This window comes from Buteo buteo, chromosome 20, assembly GCF_964188355.1.
Source record: "Buteo buteo chromosome 20, bButBut1.hap1.1, whole genome shotgun sequence".
Classification (NCBI taxonomy): Eukaryota; Metazoa; Chordata; class Aves; order Accipitriformes; family Accipitridae; genus Buteo; species Buteo buteo.
In genome coordinates, this window is record NC_134190.1 from 12,750,731 (window position 1) to 12,770,329 (window position 19,599).

Sequence of the window (19,599 nt, forward strand, 5' to 3'; positions counted from 1 at the left end):
TGTGCATAAACCCAGAGAAAATTAACGGTCATTCACATCCTCAGATGCCATGTTGCACAACAACTTAAACCATACGATTTGGCTGCAAAGCAAGAGTTTCATGTCAATAGCAAAGGGTGATGAGGGTGGAACAATCCACTGATTTTAATCTAAAATATATTTTCTCACAAGTTTAAATATATCTGAAACCCTTAATTTTCTCTGCACATTAGGATGATACCAACTTGCAAAATAATTGTCCATGCTTGAAGTACCTAAAATAGGTTTTGTGGAAAATGGGAAAAAACTGTTTTCATCTGCAGATACCAGTCCGTGACTACAGCAATATAAAGTGAAGACGACTTTTAGCAGATCTCCTAAAGCATTTCCCCTTTTAAAGGTGGACTCTATGGAGCAACGGATACTCCCAGATGAAACTTGCCATTTTGTGGAATGAATCTAATGTTGCACAGGGATCTTCTCTTTTGAAAGAGGAAATCATCTTGCCACAATTTTTTTGCCTTAAGTGATGTACAGATTATTTTTTTTTTTGGACCTCTGGTGAATTCCTGTAAAAATTGCATAATGATTCAATAGTTCAAAGTTTTATGAAAAGCCTTCTTTTGCCAATTCTTAAAGTAAATTTCAGTACAATAAGGACAAGAATTTGGAGGGAAAGAAGGGAAAGTGATCAGCCTTCATTTGACGAAAGTCACACATGCCTTCTCCTCCCTCTTGCATCTTCTCCTTTGTGTAAATGAACTGCGCAGAGCAGCCACATTGCCTTTAGCAGCACTACCGAGACTGAAGAGACCCGGCCCCCAAAAGACCTACTGATGAAGCAGCAGTAGTATTGCAGAATAATAACAATTTACATTAAAAGCTGAATAGCTACTTGTTCAATAAAAATGTTCATTTCCTTTTTCATGCACTTGTTGAAAACTGCCAGAGCAGAATTTAGAACTGTCTGAATGGCAGCTGTTCATTTAATCAGTTCATTTAACCAGTTATTCCTGCATGTCAGATTTGGCCATACCAGTATCATCAGTATTGAATACATCTGTACAAGACATATCTGTTTTAAAGCGTATCTGTTAATGGCTTAATAAAAGCACTCAAAGCCAAAGGCTTTCTGCTTGTAGAGGAAGCAAAATAAAGAGTTTGTACATAAAGTTGTAAGCCATGTGTCCAGAAGTTTCTAAGAATCATTTCCCAAAGCAAGTCCTTATTCCCCTCAGGCTCTCCATCATTCAAATGCACGCAGGCATGAATGCTGACTGATGTGTTCCTACACATACGCACACAGAGTCATTCAGAAGTAATCTTGAAAGGATGATGATTTTACTGGTTTTGGGAATGATTTCTTCTTCTTCCTGACAAAAAATGCTTTGACAAAAATTACAAATTCAAAAAACTATAGATTTCAAAGGTTTGGGTAAAGGAAGTGCCTTCAGACAGAAGTGGAAAGCTTAGTTAATGCAGAATCATCTTCCCCCTTCTAGCACCTAACAACTCACTGGCTGTGTCATTCAATTCTGAGAAAATGCACTAAGTAACAAAGGTGCAAAATATTTTTTTCTTTTAACATTGAAGTTGAAATGTTCAGAGTACTCATTTGAGAAATGTATTTTCAAAACATGAAAAGCTATTTCAAAGCAGAAGATAAATACTGTCAAGGTAACAAAAAACTTCCACCTACATGTATGTTACAGCTTTGCCCAGAGCTGGAAGATGCTATGGGCACCACTACCATGGGGGGGCGGGAAGCTAGGAAACCCTATAATTTAAGGTATCCTTGATGAACCAGAATCCCTAAACATAAGCATGTAATATACATGCTGTTTTAGCAAATGCTATTGCATACTGCTATTAAATTGATTTAAAGGTTACAGGGCTCCCATAGCAAAACCCAAATGACACAAATTTTGCCTCTTCAAATACCTTAATTTTGGTTGCATTTTAAATTCACCAAAATACAAAAATCAGAATTTTTCAGTTAGCAACGTAAGTAAGTTTGCAGCTATCTCTTAGAAGCTGCTTTAGTATGTGAGCTGTCAGCGCTTATATTAACTATTACATATTAACCTTTCAGACACTGCACATTCTGAGGTAAATTTATAGAGTCATACATTTATACTTTATTCCATTATTCTTTATTTGCCCCTATGCATCCTAGGCCTGATTCATCATCAGAATAAGGCAGTAAAACAGCGCTGAAGGCAATCACGTTGCAACAGTCATAGCAACCATTTGCTTCAGTCATTACTGATTCCTCTTGACAGCTGGATCATCTCAGGGTATGACTGCATGCAATGCATCCCAGGAAACAGATCTACTGCACTGGTCTGCATTTCAGATGGTTTGAAGTCTGAGATAGCCTGTGTTTTCACCTGATGTAATGGGAAGAGATGATCCTGCAGCCTGTTTTTCCTGCCATGTGTCCAGGCAGGCTGGGGGATGAGCCCCTCAGACCTGAAAGGAAAGACCTGCTGGCCCAGTCATACAGACACAAATAATATAAAAGTGTCTCCTTAATTGAGAACAGCAGACAAGGCAGAATTTAAATAAAAATTTGTCTGAGGCATGTTAAGAAATTAATGTTCCTTCATTCACTTAGAGCAAATTACTACTATTATTGGAATGGAGAAAGCCTGGGTCAATGCCTGGGTTAAAGCTTGAACTATATTCTAAGCTCTGCACATACATACGCAGTCCTCATCTCACACAACCCACAAACACATAGAAAGGAGCAAAACCAAGACACAGATATTTCATGGAAAGTTTCTTCATATTTTTTCTTCTGTCAAAATGATTAAGATCTAAAAAAAAATTTTATGCACTAAATTCTTAAATCCATCAACAAAGCAAAGTTGTACAAAGAACAAAGCTGGGGGTCAGTAACTTTCTGCATAGTAAAACAAGCACCTGTTAACATCTGAAAATACTTAATTATTGTAATAAATCATAGATCAGAATAACTCTAAAAAAAACCATGGAAGATAATATAAACATCTCTTTGCCGCTTCAAAAATCATATGTCACTATATTCCGTACATAACTTTTCCAAAAGAAAATCATAACAGGCTTGTCAGACCAAAACCACCTGCACCTTTCCTTCTCAAGATGATATCCATTAATTATAAAAACTAGAAGACCATGATATACAGAAACAATCTGCTTCATTCAAAACAGATACTGCCTTTGTTTAATCTATTCCACTGGTTTTAAATGTGGGATATGTTTTGAGGGAAAAGTGTATAATGTTAGGTTTCTGTATTTTTAACTGAATTCAAATTTCCATCCAAATCCAACTGTACATGTCCCAAATCAAAATTAATCATTAGCTGGTAAGCAGGAAATGTATCAATCATTTTATAAAATAAGAATGTGTAAATATTAAGAAACTAGCTATATTTGTGTTAGGTTGTGCAAAATCAATGCTTAGTTTAGCATAAAGGACTAACACTATTTACCAAATAACTTCTTTCACTTTTTGCCAGACAGCGAGAACTAAGTATTTTCAAGGAAAACAAAATGCAAAAAAGCTTCCCTACTGCTTTAAAGAATCCATTTTTAATTATGATTTAAATCAATTCAGCTTGACTGATGTCCTAGTTTGCTCCCACCAATCTGCAAGCTTCCCCTTCCATGACCAGAATGAATGTTGCAAAGTTTCATACTGATGGGTAGTAGGGAGCTGCTAGCTCACATAAATGATTTCTCATGGGCATCAAAGGCCTGTACAAGTGCTTTCCCTAACAATCTCCTCGTGATGCTCTTGGGAAAACTGATTATTCTCTAAAGATGGTAGTCTGGAATAGAGTTCCCACTCTCAATTAACCTGGGCTGGTTCCAGCTAATGAAGTGGAAGGGAGGGAAAAAAAATAAACAAGATATATTACACTACTGTCAGCATACAACCTTATTTATATTCAGTACAAATTTAGGCTGTTTCCATCTGTAAAATGAAGATTTGATCAACATGTAGTAAAGTTAAATTCAGTGAACAGTATTATTTATTTGCAGTGTCTAAATTAAAAGTGTCTTTACAAAAATAACGAGCAAGTTACATTAAGAAAAGGCAACTGCAATCTAAAGGTCTTCTCTAGGTAAGTTTGGCTGAAAACAGAGATGGGAGAAAACGTCAGTCCTATCCTCAAGAAGGCTGAGGAAATACAGGCCAGTCAGCCTCACCTCAATTCCTGGGATGGTGGTGGAGCAACTAATCCTTCGAAAACATTTAAAGGTGATTGGAAGCCATCAGCATGGATTTATAAAGCGGAAATCATGTCTGATCCACTTGTTAGCCTTCTATGAAGAGATTATTGGCTTGGCAGATGAGAGGAGAGCAGTGGATGTGTTCATCTCGGCTTTAGTAAGTCTTTTGACACTGTCTCCCATAACATCTTCATAAACAAACTGATGAAGTACAGACTACATAAGTGGACAGTGAGGTGGACTTGAAAACTGGCTGAACTGTCAGGCTCAAAATATTGTTATCAGTTCCAAAACGTCCAGCTGGAGGCTGGTCACCAGCAGCATGCCCCAGGGGTCAACACGGGGTCCAATACTGTTTAACAACTCCATTCATGACCTAGACAGTGGGATAGAGTGTATCCTCAGCAAATTCACATATGATAGAAAACTGGGAAGAGTAGTTGATAAACCAAATGAACATGCTGCCATTCAGAGGGATCACGACAGACTGGAATAACAGGCTGACAGGAACCTCATCAAATTCAACAAAGAGAAGAGGCACAATCCTGCTCCTGGGTAAGAACAGCCCTATGCACCGGTATATGCTGGGGCCTGACCAGCAGGAAAGCAGTTTTGCAGAAAAGGACCTGATGGTCCAGCTGGATAACAAGGTGACCGTGAGCCAGTCACATGCGGCAAAAGGCCAACAGCATCCTGGGCTGCATTAGGAAACCACTGCCAGCAGGTCAAGGGAGGTGACCCTTCCCTTCTGCTCAGTACTAGTAAGGCCACACCTGGAGTGCTGTGTCCAGCTCTGGGCTTCTCAGTGAAATCCAGGGAGGGGCCACAAAGATGATAAAGGGATTGCAGCATCACTGCACTATCCTATGAAAATATGGGAATAATGATGCAATAATCAGGTTTCAATCTCTTTTGGTTGCCACTGTTTCCTCTAATGCATGGTTAACATTAAGCCTGCGCAACAAGAGCATATTTAACGTACTCCACAGAAAGCAAAGCAGCATGTCCCCACCACACAAAAATGATTAAAGAGATAACACCATACATTTTGTGTCCTGCAGAGTGTTTTAAAATATTTTGGGATTTTCAAGAAGGAAGGTTGACTACTCAACTTCTGTTCTTTCAGTATTTTTAAAAGTAATTTAAGATTTTTGTTTTCAAAGAAAACAGGGAAAAGAAAAAAAACCCAACTGCAAAGAAACAGTAACACACTGACTTCCATTCTTACGTATGACAAGCCAAAAATACTCTTGCAGTGACACTCCACTTCTGCTAGCAGGTATGTCGGGGTGATAGGTTGTTTAGTTTTTCCAAACAACATAGAAGCTGCAACTATCTGCAGATCATACAAGAGAATGCTGTAATTTCTTTAAGGACTGTGTTCATTCCACTTCACCAGAGAGCAGAGGTAGCAGCTCTCGGTTGTGCTCAGAAAAGGAAACTGCAGAGCTCTGAAAGTGTTCTGCTGTTGAGAAACACAGACATGCAACCCAAAGAAAAGTCAAGTCAAAACTTACATAATCCCCACCAGAGATGGGTTCCCTAGAAATACTCTGCTGTATGCTCATAACTCCCTATGAAATAACAGCCTACAGTATCCATGCAATATTTAAAGTAAAGGATAACAGACCATTTTCTTCATGACTGTATTTGATTTCCTCATCTAAGTGTTTAAATCTACACTGGCTCTAACACCACCTACAATTATGCCAACACTTTGTCAAAAATAACTTCATATCTACAAAAAAAACCAAACCAACCCAAAACCCAAAAAAACCACCCCACCACGCCCCCCCCAAAAAATCAAAACCACATCACATATCTATCCTAACTCACAGTCAGGAGAAACTCAACATGCTGGTATCCCCCAACACCATCTAGAGGGGGTTAGCAGACAGCACAGTGAGGTGTGAATAGGAAGGGACAGAGACAACACCATTTGAAAAGGTGAGAAAGTCTTCACTTACTCCTCACAGAATTCCTGCAGAATATAAAACATTTTCTGGTTTATTTTCTTTCTAACCCACTCCATCTTCCCTATATATTTATTACACATTTTCAATGCCCTATTTAACTCTGTGGGGGGTTTTTTTGTATTCTTTTCCCCTAGAGCATTTTGCCAATATTCAAAAAAATTCTATTCAGTTTTACACTGTTCTCTTGTGTCATTATTTCTTTTCAACCTTTTAATCTGATTGAGGTATACCTCATATTATATTTTCTTCCCTCTCAATACAACAAACTCATACACAGCCATAGGCATATGTCAGCACACTCTCCTAATAACAATATCCTTCTACTTTTTATAAAGATCTTACCTTCTCTGGCCACAGCCTTTCATTATTTATTTAAAATAAATAATTCCCACTCCTCTAATCTTCCTCTAGTCTCTAGTTCCCCATCTGTAAGTTGCTGTGTGATCTGACACCAACCCAACAAAGCATTTATACTTTTCAACATCTTTGTAATATTTTAAACTAAACATCTCCTTAACTGCTTCAGCAGATCAGAGCAGAACACTCAGCATCCTGAAGAAACAAAGTTTTCCTTCTATCAACTGCATAGATTTTTATTTTTTTTCACTTGAGGCACCTGCTCTGAATCACTCCCTGGAGAAGCTTCTCTCACACACAATACATTGAACAAACTTCAATGAAAAAAAAAATAGAAGACAAAATACTAGAACAAAACCACAAGACTGTTCTTGCCCCGTCATCCCATAGTACCCAGAGATTTAATTCTTCTGGTTTTTTTGGCCTCAGATTAACCTGTAATGCATACTGCATGCTCCATCAACCAGAATAAGTACTATTTTGGTACATCTATTTTCCAGTGTCATGATACTTACCTCTATTTATTGCAGTAGCCTTCATGCAGGTCCTGGTTAATTATTGTTTCTCCCTTTATTTAGGAGTCTGTCAAAACCCCACAAGTAACTAGTAATTTCATTCCCAAAGTATTAAGAAAACAGAATTATTTTCCTGCTTAAATACTACCCATATCTAACAAGCCGGTTACTATTTCTTCACGTGTCACAAAGCAGGAACAATAGCTATAATGCTTTACTCCTTCAGGTTAATTGAAAATCTTACAAGCCTTTATCTACACACCATAAACTTTAATAGAAGTGTCTTCCATCATAATTCACAGGTTTAAGTAGCTATGCACATGACCCCTAAACTCATACTGATTACTTCAAAGAGTCTGTAAAGTTTTAGAAGGAACAAAGAATGATAACACACTGGCATGAAATGGAATAATTGTAGAGATTAAAAAAAAAAAGAAAAGAAAGAATCAGCTGAATTTTTGTTGTTGATTTGTTTGTTTACACTTGGGGAAGGAGGAGGACTTTGTGATATTGGGGGGGGGGGGGGGGGGGGAGAAGCACGTTTTCTTCATTGGAGGTATTTTTTCTTGTCACCCCTAAAACCCACTGCATGTAAAAGTAAGTTTGTCTCTTCCTAGTTTTTGAGACTATTTTAGTGATGCACAGATAGAAGAATTGCTCAGCTCTAAAGGCTCTCCTCCCAATTCAGAAAACAAAGTCAAAAAAATAAAGCAGAGGTCTCCATCCATGCCTGTACTTTCATTATCACATTTTTATAGAGCATCTCATATCACTTGGCATCTTATTTAATGTCTCCAGCTTCTGGAATGGGAGGATAAGAGCAGAAACTGAGCTTTCATTTTATAAGCATACTTTCCTTATGGAAGAAGCTTAGAAATTTGAATTTGTAATTTTCCAAGCCCAGAACAACAAAAGTGGCTGGCAACTGCAACCACCAACATAAAGACTTTGTTTCAAATACATATAAAAATAAATCATGGTTTGAAACTATCAGCATATTATTTAATTAGCTTTACCACACATGAATTAAAGAGCAAGCTCTGACAATAGGAAGCACAATTAAATTCTTGCAAATGAAGCATGTATGGTTTGTAATCTTGGTTTGAATATATGAGAGCACTCTGATCCCTTTCAACATCTGTAAGTAAAGAAGAAAAGGTGAGAAAAGCCCAAGCCACACATACTGTGGAAAGGGACACATCTGGAAAGAATAAAAACCACTAGCTTGGGTAAAGTTGGGGTAGGGAACAGGGCTGAAATAGAATTCTTCCCCAGTCTATCAACAAGCTTTGATTTAGGACAGATCCAATCCAGGCGCTGGTAACAAATTTGCTGCAGTGGATAATCGTTCATGTCAGTGCCATTTACATATATGTGCATACATGTGCATGCACACACACAAATTATATATATATATGTCTTTCATTACAAGCTGTTACTTGTTTATGCTTTTCTCTAGTTGATTGAGGAACACTACTATCTAATCTCTCTCTGAAATTACCTAGGAACATGTGTGATGTAATTTCCATTAACTGAAGTATTTACACTGAGACTGAACATCTCTCTGAAAGATATGCCCTGCCCCAGCCAGAAGTTATTAGAGAGAACAGATGAAATCCCTCTGACTGTCCTACTCACAGTGTCAATCTAGATAATATAATGTTCCTTCCTACTTCACATCAGTAATGGTTGAACTTTGCTATTTTATATTAAAAACAAGAACAAGGAGGAGAAAAACATATATTTTAAGGACCTATAGAACTGAAGGTTCATGTGCATTTCCCTCTACTTACCTCTTCTCTAGAAGACCTTCCTTAATGTGAATTTCCAAGCAGCATGAAGTTCTAAAATATTTAGTAGTCATCCATTTATTTTTTTTATTATTTTCACCTCTCCTTTTCAAAAAGACACAAGTTTTATTCAAAAATCTCCACATTAGCATGCCATCCTCTCTCCACCACGCTGTAATTCTTCTGCAGATGATAATATCAGTATCTCAGTCCTTTACGAGAACAAAAGACAGAACATTGACCTATGGGTCAGATGCTTCATGTAACTGTACTAGTTTAACTGACAGTAGGATTGAGCCCAGCTGCTTAAAAAAGCACCAAGTAGATGATCAGCAGTAAAGGAGAACACTTTAAATATAAAGATGTGCAACAGCAGTGAGGGAAATTTAGAACTGACAGACACTCTCTTTCAAATTTGCCTCAATCTGAAGGGCTCATTTGCCTCAAATGAACAGTTTTATGGTGAAACTTGCTCATTTGCTTAAAAATGCTCATTCACAAAGCATTTTGGTTAACACCTACACTTCGACCATATTGTTTTATTACTCTCTTAAAACACTTTTATTTCTACATTATTAAATAAACGAATGTTAGAATGTTTCGGTGTTATTAGCTACATATGTCAGCCTTGATTCAAGGAAATAATTCGCTATATATGCCTTGCATTAGATACTGAGCCATTTGTATTGTGATTTAAAATGGAAAGGACACACCTGTTATCAATTACAGCATTGGGGTCTATACTTTCAACCTTCTTCCAAAAGGCCATCTATTTTATATCCACTAGGCAGGTTTCTCTACAGGTTTGATTTGGAATAGAAAATGAATTGTAAGAAATGAAGTAGGATGAGAAACACACATGGTCCTCAGCTGCCACATTCATCTCGATTTTTTTGCATTAAAATCTAATTGTTCTTTACCGATCCATTCTGTGACTCGACTGCTGCCTCATTTCAGAAATTAGTGGAAAGCCACAGAAAGTGACTCCAAACCTTTCCATATCAGCAGTATACCTTGAACTTGAGATGGGGGACTTAACTACTGAAACAAAAACAATAGGGACTCCAGCGAGGAAAACATATATAGGTTCTCCCTCAAGCAGTTCTGACACAGATGGAATACATATCACTGTTTACTGGTCCAGATCATCAATGTTAAAACCCAAATACCTAGGTTGACTCCCTTTTGTCTAGAAATCCCTCCTGAAAACATCAAGATCAATTTTTTTTTGTAATTATATTGGGGGGGGGGGGGGCACAGAGTGGAAATCATTGAGGTCAAACTACATTCAACTGTGTTGACATGGTTCTCTATCACAAATTACCAACTACTGCTATCATCACTTCAGTCTGTTTACTGTAGTTTAAAGCTGAATATTACAGAAATGCAAAGTCATCAAACATAATAATTGTGCAGAGAAAAATCATAGTTACTAAGATTTCAAAGTTCAGGTGATACATTTTAAAGTAATATGCAGGAAAACTGCATATATTCAAAAGACTTGCTAAGAAAATGGAGTGCATTTATCATAACGAAAATATTCAAGTGAGGAGACTTCAACCTGAATAGTGAGCAAGCGGGGAAAATAAGCTACTGTCCTACTTCAGAGATGCATGCTCAGGACAGGTGTGGGTTAGTCCCACACAGTTAGCTCTAAACACAGTCTAGACAGTCTCACACACAATAAAATTTCTTCCACTTTAGAAGCATGTTCCCTATCTCATCTTGTCAGAGAAGAAATAAATTCTTCATTAAACTTTTTAAAATGTATTTTTATATAGGTAAAGCTTGTGTTTTAATCTCTTCTGTGTGACAAATTTCTGTTGTTCTGCTCTCTTGTGATGAAAACAAATGCAACAGAGGGTGGATTCTCAACTGCTCTTCATTCTTTTAATATTTCAACCTAAAAAAGTAAGAGAACCACTATATTAATAACAAAAAGTGGTAGAACAGTCCACTAAGGACAAGCATAATTGTGTCGCATGGATTACTTCATAAGGACAGGCTGAGGAAAACAAAACTTGCAAGCTGGCTACAGACAAGATGACAAAAAGAAGACATCCTTGAGCCCAATACTTAGCAAACATACAAAGACTTTGCATCAGCCCCTATTGGAGATCCCTTGGTGACTTTAGAATAGAGAACAACTGAAAAACAGAAGCAAAAAAATCCAGCAGATGGCTCTAAAGGAGGAGAACAGAGACAGGTGACTAACTAGTCTGAGAGAAATAAAAATAAAATGGGAGCAGCGCCACAGTATTATCATTTTTGTTGAGCCACCTGGAGAGGTAGCAGGCTTATCAATGAATGCCAAAAATGAGTAGTGCCCATCTGCTCACCCTAATAAATATCCCTTACTAGAAAAAATATAAAAGAATACGATTCCCTCAGCACTGGACACATGCTTTCAGCAGACCTGTTTGTTTAAAATATTTATTTGGGTATTACATGACTTAACAACTGCTTGCCTTGAACACAATAATGCTTTAAAATGACCCTTGGAAGTACATGGCAAGTCAGTAGCTGTAAGAATTCACACCAGAAAGCTCCAACAACCTCCTTTTAAATAAGCAAAAGCTCTTTAATTATCACTGCCTTCAAAATGTCTTTAGAAAGATATCTCTAGCCAACTGAATGGACTGATGGCAAAACCCTAAATGAGAGGGGCAGCTAATAATTCAAAAAGTTAGTACTCCTCTGGAGATAACAGCAGTGGAAAGTATCTCCATTCAAAAAGAAGTGTAAGAAACATGGTACAAGCTCAGTTTACCTCCTCTGCTGGCCTTCCCAAATGGCAACAGTACCATTCTTCTGCTGATTCTAAATGTGGATTGAGAAAGGAGGTCAAAGCTGGCAGAAGGCGAAATGAGGAATGCTCAAGTCCCTCAAAGTCCTGCTACAAAAAGAAATGGGATGCAAGAGAAAACTAAAGCATACAGGTTGGTTAGCCTTCATGAGTTTAAAAGCAAAATGTCTCTTCTTTAGCACTAACCTTTATCAGCTCCAAACATTGTTTTTGCAGTGAATGAAGGCATATGAGTTTGGAGCAGAAATTCAAACTTGCCAAGATAGAGATAACTCCAAGCTGGCCTTTTGATTCAAAGGTATATTTATTTTTCATAGATGACACGCCCAGCTGAAAAAAAAAAAACCCAACCCTGTTCTGTTTAACATAATCAATTCTACCACTTCAATAAAAGTAATTCAGCCACATAAAACTGTCTGCATTCACACAAAGTTATCCAAAACAGGACAGGCCTTTATACGTTCACCATCATCTTTGCAAATACAAAGTTATCATACTACTTGTGTGTAAATGTTTTGCGCTAAATTTTGCCTTTCATGTGGCAAAAATGTGACAGAATTTAACTTAAAATATGCTTATGTAAACATTTATGAAGAGAAAGGAGAACACGGCAAAAATGTGAGCAAACGTATCCACACAGGCCAGAGTTCTGTAAATGTCTGTATGCACAAGGCCAGAGTTCCTTCATAGTTACTACAACAGATTTTTAAAAACTTCCAAATAGCAGTTTTAAAAAATGCCCATACTAAACCAAAGCAAATATATACTGCACTGGGTGCAACACAGAAAAGCTATGCACCACTGAAAGCTTCTTTCTCTGTTCAAGTCAATACTCAGGAAACCAATTTCTTCAAAATTAAAGTTATTTTGATTGTGTAAATTTCTTTAAACTTGGTTTTCTTCAGAATTTTGTATCTCAACAAAAGCTACAAAAAGTCTGACCAACTGTTCCTGGGATTGAAGCAGGACGCTTGGTTCTTAAAATCTCAGGCACCTTTACCAAGCACCAGTTGCAAAACACAGCTCTTTCAGCTGAAGCACAAAAGACAACACTCTAGCCATGCATATTATTTCCACTCTTTTGTATTCCCTGCATTACCATGAACCTGCAATCAAGTAATAAAAAACAGCTAACATGATTTGGTTCATCCGTGAACTGACCCACACTTTTTGAAATAATGTGGGTTAAGGGTGGGAACTCTTCAGATAAAATGCCAAACGGAACTTTGTTTAAATCCAAATGAGCAAAGCCTTCCACCAAAGCAAATAACCTCTCCAGGTCAGGTTACAGGATTTTAACTACAGCATTATTCACATGACATCCCCTTTCTAGTCCAATAAAAACAGCTGTTTGGTTTTTCTAAAAAAATATTTTTTTATGAAACAGTTGGAGCAAAGCCTGCAGCACTGAAAACTTGAATGTGAAACAGACATCCTCAATTTTTAACTTCTATTATAAAAATGCATCAGGAGAAAATTTAAAGTTCCTATAATATTAACCACCCAATGTTAGTAGCAAAATATTCCTTCTACTCCTTCCTTTAGCTTACTGCATCTTAGTTTTAAAACATATGTGTATCATCATGGCATGAGTAAGGTACATCGCCATGGCAGACAGATCTTGCCTGTGCTACAAGAACAAACAGGGGCAGCTAGTGCCCGCAGCCAGATAATTTTAAAAGGCCTTGGATATGGCTTTGCACCCACTGTTGAAGGCTTCTCCTCATACCTCTGAGAACAGTACAAACCAAAAGTTAAAGATACAACACATTTTCTCATTTTATCAAGCATTAAACTGTTCTCATTATGAAAAGGAAAAAAGCATGACCGTAAGCAGTATCACTGATCTATAGTTACACAGCCCACTGAGATCATTCCACATACTTTTATAATGGTTTTGTGCGGACAAGATTCATTCCAGAGCAGGGCATCCTGCCTCTAGTGTGCATAATGTTCTTAATTTATTTAAGAAGAAACTGTAATCACCTAAGCAGATATATTGCTAAACTTTAACCCTCAAAAACATTTCACTTTACTAAAAACCTGCTCAGAAAAAACCCACAATAAAGTTTCAGCATTTTCTTTAAAAAGCAGATGTGCATGACAGCAACAAAACTTGACTTAATTCTCCAGGTCTTAATTTTACACTGCATTTTACTTATCTGATCTGTCTTGCATTCATATCTGATTAAATACAGCTAGCTAGTAAGAATTACCCTACCCAGGCCTGAAAATATTTTGAATTTGGGCTCAAAAATCTTCCTAGGAAGAAACTATTTGTCTCAGTGGAAACAGGTTCAGGCGTTGATCTCTTACGAGATGAAATTTTACCATACATAGCGACCATAAATTGTTACAGTTTTGTTCAACAGATCTGCTTCTTGAATGTATCCAGAATTATTCAGTAGCTGCTCATCACAATGCAAAGGCAGGGGTATTCTTCCCTTTCCTTTCCATCCAGGTTACCAGATTTAATAACTGTCAGGGACAGACTCCCTGAAAATAAAGAACTGGGTAACTAGCCCACTCATAACACTTATGCTTCTGGAAGTCATCATTTATAGAAGTACAACCAGCAAAAGGAACCATTCTAATTTAAATATCTGAATCAGAGGCTGAAGGGCCAATAGTTTGCAAAAGGTATTACTTTCACATAAACAGAACAATCAGTGGGTAATCAATGACACTGCAAATTACAAAATCTCAGTTTTGTCATGTACCACTGAATCTTTTTAATAAATGCATTTTGGCTTATTTCTACTCACAGACACAGGTGTTTTGTGGAAAATGGCTTTAAAAGTACAATATTTACCTGCTTAAAAAGATTTCTTCCTAAGAGAGTGGACATCTGAAATGGAATTATTTTAGCCACATTGGAAGAATAAATTAAGTGCATGAAATCTTTGCTGATACTGGCACCAGGTTATTTCAGCTCCCACTCTACCTCAGGCCCATCAGAGTCTTTCTAGGACAACAGTCCTAGTGCTGGCAAAGTCCAACCAGCCTGCTATCTAGACAGGTGAACTCTGTTCTCTGTCCTCCTATACCAGAAAACAACTCATGTCAGCTGAATCAGGGAAGTTTGTTTTTTAGCTATTCTATGTATCCACTCTAAGGGTATGAATCTATTTGGCCTTATCACAGTGTGCTAGCAGGAGTTTTGTTTAAATATTTCTGCTTGGTTTTCATGGCTAGCTTGGAAAATGAGGAAACTTCTATGAGCAAAGCAAACAAATGAGCAAAACAAACCAGATGCTCTTTCTGGTACACCGTAGATGAAAGTTTTCAGCTACCCAGACATCCTTAATTATTTTCCTCTGTTGAGTTAATCTCATCTTGGAGCACTTGGCATTTCATTGAGAAAACAGCTAGCGCTTTTTCTTGCAACAATCAAAAAAGAGTAATGGCATGAAGTGAACTTAATATCTTTTTCTATAGCTTCTAGAGAAGCCAAGAAAGGGAGGTTTTCAGGTTTTTATGCCACTTGTAAGACATCCTGTTGCTACTAAGTAATGGCAGAGAGCTGTCTTAGCTGCAACAGTCAGCGCAGAGCCTTTACCCCTGAATATTCATGAATCAGCTTTTTTAAATTATTTATATAATTTATTACCTTATATAAGACAACATCATGATGATGACTAGAAGATGCAAAGATCACTTGCATTACATAGCAGTCGTCAGTGGCTGGTGTACATTCATTCCCCAGGGTGTGGTTTATTTGTATCTAGGATTTTAGTTCAGGATCTACAGAGAACCCTCAAGAACTACCATAAAAATTCTGTAGTTTTCTACAGAAAGGATACTTCACATCTTGGTCTGTTTATGCTCTGGCTTCCTATGAGGGTAAAAGCTTGAGAGCCTAGTTCCAAACACAAATTACAGGTTATAAATATCAAAAGGTGCTGGACAGGCCATCGGAAGGGAACCTCTCTATTAGCAACCATCAGTAGGAAATACCACCACGGTTTTCTAAGAATTTTGTATTCACATCTGGTGATGAGATCTTTATATAATATCATCAGTGATGCTCTGAACCGATACAGTTTGACAGCTGCAAATCTTAGGTACTATGCAATATTACATTTTAAGAGTGATGTATAAGACACCATTTCATGATGTAAATATATTACTTAATATATGCTTGGCAGACCAGCATCTTGAAGGACAGCCTCTAAAAATGCTACTAGCTTGTTGTCTTATTTTTTTTACAGCACCTCATATTTCAAGCAGTGGAAAGCAAGTAAATTTGAAATCACAGCATTCTTTTTTTAAATAAAATTACTCTGAATATTTCCAGTAACAGAATAAGGTCACCTAAGTCCAGATTCTGGCTTGACCAAGCACACCTGAGGCATGATCTCCAAAAGGCAGACTGTTTGGTTGCAACGGGGGGGGGATGTTTCTGCATGCATGCACATGGAGAATGGGGACTGGAAAAATACATCCTCCTTTGTCAAAACACTTCAAGTGGCATAGAGGATTTTTCCACATGCTATAGTGCTCAAGCAATCAAACTGGCATCAGGTGGCCCACTGTACTAATTGTTCAAGCATACATTGGGATATCGCCACTGCTCCAAAAAACTTTAATAGAAGCAATGGGAAAGGGATACAGAAAATACAGCAAGAGCTGCATTTCTCCACCACGTTTTGGAATTGCAGTAATTTCCAGGGGAAATTACATTTTTCCCTGGAATGGGAAAAATGGATACATCCAATTCTCAAATGGGTAATTAACTACTGCTGTTACTGTGGCTTCCTCTCACTGGTGATGCATACCACAAAGGAGCAGCTTTCTCGGTACCAGTGGAAGATTACAGAAATAAGAGTTTTAAACACCCTTCCAAAACTGCAGGGCTAAGCAGATGAGCAGTATAAGGAAAAGAGTTTGTGTTGAACCTTGCTCTCAGGATACATGAGCCCTCTCTTTGGGTTCAGTCATTCTAACTCAGTCCACTCCAGAAAGAAGTCTGAGCTCCAGGATAACATGATCCAGATGCAAAGAACCCAATGGTTTAGCAGCTGGAATTCTCCTCCACATCCCAGTTGCTCACAGCATGCACACCCTTGTTTAAAATCTGTTATAAGTCCTCCACAGAATTAAGGTTTCAGTTATGGTGAAAGTCTATCTCCCACTTTGTAACTTCTCATCACAGTTAGTTTCCTGAGGAGCAAAACTGCCCACAAGGAAAGCAAAGCCTCATGACAGCAAGAGATGAACAGTCACAGAGCTGGGCTTAGGGGTGACAGGACTTAACACCTGCTAAAGATAACAATAACCCCAGGACCAGCCTCCTTGAGAAGCGAATACAAACTTTACTTCTGTATTTCACAGAATTACAGAATCATAGAATAATACACATTCAAAGAGACCACTGGATGTGGTCTAGTCCAGCACCCTGTTCAAAGCAGGTTGCTCAGGGACTTGTCTAGTTGGGTTTGAATGTCTCCAGGGATAGAGTTTCCACAACCTCTCTGAGCAACCTAATTACAGCTAATTTGAATTTAATGCTCTCGACCATGAGTTCCTCATACAAAGAGAGCAACAAAATACATTTGCTTGCTAACACACAAAACCAAACCTACAACTGAGCTAACTCGTATTTTCAAAAAGGGAGAATGGCCAGAGACTATACAAAAGCAAACCTTGGGAAAGATTCAAAGGCGCACAAGTATCTCAACAAGTCACACAAAGAGAAATCACACATTTATACATTCACTTCTCAGGTCTTAGAAACCCCATTTAATATCTACCTTGTCTATGCCTGACCTGAAGTACACAACCTACTACAAATGCACTACCTTTTCTTTTCTTTCTGCATCTAGCTACCAACTCAACATACTGATGGAATTTTCAACTGTATAAAGTGAAGACAACAGAATTCTCCTGCAAAGCTGCTTATTCATAGCACTGAGAAAAAACAAAATATGCTGCAAGATTTCTGTGATTTCTATAGTAAAACAAACAACCAGAATTTAAAAAAAGTCAAAGATTAATTAATTTCTTGGACTTCTGTTTGTGAAGTTATTTTTCTTAGTTTTGGATTTATATTCCAAACATCTAGAATATTTCTACTTCAGAATTTACTTGTGGCAAGTAAAGGGTTAAACGCACAAAATGAGAACAGCTTTCATTTAAAAATATTTCATTTAAGATCTCATACATCACCAACAGAGATGTTCATTTGAGCAGGAAACTTGATACATTTATGACAAGCTATTGTGTGCTTTTCCAGATGATGGCAACACGCTGACAGCCTTAAAGAAGTAGACATGTTACGGTAAGGTTTATTGTCTAAGCAGCCTTCTCCATGCAGCAATCTAACAGCTTACATTTACAGTTGATTATCATTTCTATTAAATTCCAACATTTGCTAATGATCTCCAAGACTGGGAAAAATAGTGTCTTCTGTCTCAAGCCCTCTCCTGTAGACACACTATTCTTCTAAAATAGTCTGAAAGACAACACATGCATTTCTTTTTCATAAAGCATCCATTCTCAGTTCTTTTAAAATATTTCAGACAGCACTATTCTCTTTTCCACTTCTGTAAGATGTGTCAGCCAACAGAACATAAATCAACTTCAGGGTAAGGAGTTTACAGTAAGCTTTTTCTGCAAGCAGCAGAAACAGCAAAACTTTATTTCCGCTGTGTCTAGAGGCAAAGCTTGTTTGCAGATTCAGTGGTAAGGGACAAATTCATCCTGCTACATCTGCTTTAGCTGAGGCATTAATAGGGTCTCTTTCCTTTATTAAGCCCTTTATTCTCACACACCACCTGTAACTTGCTGTCTCTGACGATCTGGACATCCCTTGTGAAATTTGACTGAAGTGGAAAAAGGAGGGCTTACAGCAGATGTACAAATAACCATCTTGCGGCTGTCATTTCCTTAGAAATCTATACTTAAAAACTGGAATCTTTAAGCATAAATATTAAACTCAACCCAAGAGTGTCTTCAAAAAGTGATGGCAAAACATAGCACCCAGCAACAGCTTAACTGAAATTAGCACTCTGGTTCTCAAAAAAGATACAGCTTTAGACTATTCTCACTGATGAAGGTTGTTGCTAAAGAATATACAGGCAATCTGCCACTCTGGATGCAGATTACACTTAGGTATATCCATTTCATTTCTTTCATATCATTCATCCAGGATGCACACTGCTTTCACCAGGTTGCAACATGTTTAAGTGTGAACAGATTGATTAACATCCAGAAATCTGAAACACAATGCCACTGCGTTTCACTGTAGATGGACATGGATTACTGGAGAAACTTTGTAGAGTCAAACCATACATGCACAGAGGGGCTGTGCAACACCAGCTGCACATTTCTCTGTGGGTTATCCTGGGTAGAAGACCAAGAGTCACTGCTTTTTAAAGGTCTGCTTTTTCATAGGTGTTGGGAAGTATGACTGCAATGATGATCATTTTTTGAAACAGTAGACTACAAGGAAACAATAAACTGCTACATCAGAGCCACAGAAGTCGATGAACTGACATATTCAAACACAAGAAACCAAATTCCAACAACTAATCAGTAGAGGTCAGATAACTATTCTCTAATTACATCCTTGAAAATCTTGTGGCAGTCAAACAGCAGGTTTGTGAAAGAGCCATAGAAGTTTTCCCAACTTGTTCAATAAAACCCTGACCATTTACCTATGCTGTTTCAAGATACATAAAAAGCAAGATATGATATCTTGTTTCACAATACATTAAATAATAAACAATATTTTTCTGCTTTTATTCCCATTTGACACCAAAAAAGTAGACTATGTAGACATTTTCATTCTCCTGTTTTGTAGATTTGTACCTTAAAAATATAGTTCTCCTTCTAAAAGGAGTCACTAATTTTTTTGAGAAACAAAGGCAAGCGAGAAAAAACATTTGCTTACCTATGTCCCTTCTCAAATGCAAATGCAGAAGTAGCATTATAAGCTCATCAATCAGCAGCTAGAG

At 37.6% G+C, this 19,599-nt stretch overlaps 1 protein-coding gene across 17 annotated transcripts in view; it reads right to left on the minus strand.

Annotated features, from left to right (window-relative positions):
* FARS2 (phenylalanyl-tRNA synthetase 2, mitochondrial) overlaps positions 1-19,599 on the minus strand; it is a 248,742-nt gene that overhangs the window by 214,576 nt on the left and 14,567 nt on the right. The window contains exon 5 of one of the 17 annotated variants that reach the window (XM_075052073.1): positions 8,839-9,047. The exons of the other annotated variants lie outside the window; for them this stretch is intronic. The gene's annotated coding sequence lies outside the window, so the exon portion shown is untranslated. The remainder of the gene's footprint in view (positions 1-8,838; positions 9,048-19,599) is intronic. 17 annotated transcript variants of the gene reach the window in all.